We start from the raw sequence: 1,691 nt of genomic DNA on the forward strand, positions 1-1,691 counted from the left end.
TGTCATCATTTCATCTTTGAACTTTTGGTTAAAAAGTTGCCTGTCCTTCTACAACGTCCATTCCTATTTTTTAATCTAGTATTCTTTTTCACTAAATCAACCATAATTGATGAAGGGGGCTTTTCCTCAAAGAAGTTATTTGATAGATATAAGAAGATGTGGTATGAGTGCCAATGAGACAACTCTCCATCCAAGTCAAAATTTTTAAAAGTAAACTATGTTTTATGTTTTGATGACCAATTCTAAAGTGTGTCATCTGAACTACCTTTTTTTTACCAAGTTGTCAAATATTCATATCAGGTATTTTCCGTTAATTCAATGGTCAAACGTCAAGAATGGATAATTTCTTAGTTTCAAGATGTGAGCGATATCATATATTCTGTCTTCAAATTTATAATTCAATATATGGAAATATTAATAACTTCTAGAACACAAGTTTACAGTCATTCACCAACACCAACACAGACGATCACGTGAAATTTTAGTGAGAAGAAATATTGATATTTTTTTTTTTTCATTTTTCCTGTGTTTCCATTTTTAAATTTAACTTTGTCATAACAGTTGTTAAATGATTTGGTGAATCAATGCTTTTCTTTCAGAATAATTTAATACTGTCTAACTTCCACTTAAAACTGCAACAAGGCTTATAATGATTATATAACCAACATAATCTCACCAAATTGCACAACAAATCCTAAACGCCTCTGGAGCTTTATCAACGGTGGAGTGGCACCCCTTAAAGCAACAAATGGCCTAACACATTTTGAACCAACTGCAACAACCAATTTTCATCCGTGTTAAACTCCAACAAATCAGAAGACAACATTAAAAATCAATGAGCAAATTGACATTCCCGGATATGCTTAACATTAAAATCACAGTACCAGGCGTACTTAAACAACTATAAGGTCTCCAATTCCACTAAGCAACTGGACCGGATGGATTGTCTGCTAGACTGTTGAAGTTTCTAGGCACAGAAATAGCGCAAGTCTTTACACTCTTTTTCCAGTCATCCATTGACCAAGGGGCTATCCCAAAGGAATGGAAGAAGCCAGATGTGGTACCTATATTAAGAAGGGAGATAAGGACCGCCCAGAAAACTATAGACCTGTCTCACTCACATCCATCACCTGGAAAACATGTTGAACATATCACGAGCAGAATTATGAGACAACTAAATCTACAACACACCATTTTAATAGACGCACAGCATGATGTCCTGTCACCCAATAACTAACATTTCAGTAAATGTTTGCATCTCATATATCCAAGTCAACTTGAGATTAAGGGTACTACCAAAACCAATATTACCATGTGTTCAGTAGTCCAAACACTCCATGAATATTTTAGTATATTTCATGAAGCATTTTTTTATATGTATCATCTGGAAGCCACATTTTGCAAACAATCAAGGATCATAACTTTGATATAGTAATGCTAAAAGTCAAACGTCAAATGTTATCTTAGTTCATTGAACCAAAACGCTCAAAGATAGTTTTCTACCCATATCATGAAACTGTTCTCATCTGGAAATCAAAGTGTGACTGGAGAATGAACAGATAAAACTAACTTATCTTGGACAGAAACGTGAACATCCCTTTCATTTGAGCATGGGTATAAAATTCCTCAAAGTAACTATTTTTTCCAGTTTATTTGTAACCTCTTTCATAAAAAAGGAGTAAATATACAAA

This window comes from Mytilus californianus, unplaced genomic scaffold (assembly GCF_021869535.1).
Source record: "Mytilus californianus isolate M0D057914Y unplaced genomic scaffold, xbMytCali1.0.p SCAF_16, whole genome shotgun sequence".
NCBI lineage: Eukaryota > Metazoa > Mollusca > Bivalvia > Mytilida > Mytilidae > Mytilus > Mytilus californianus.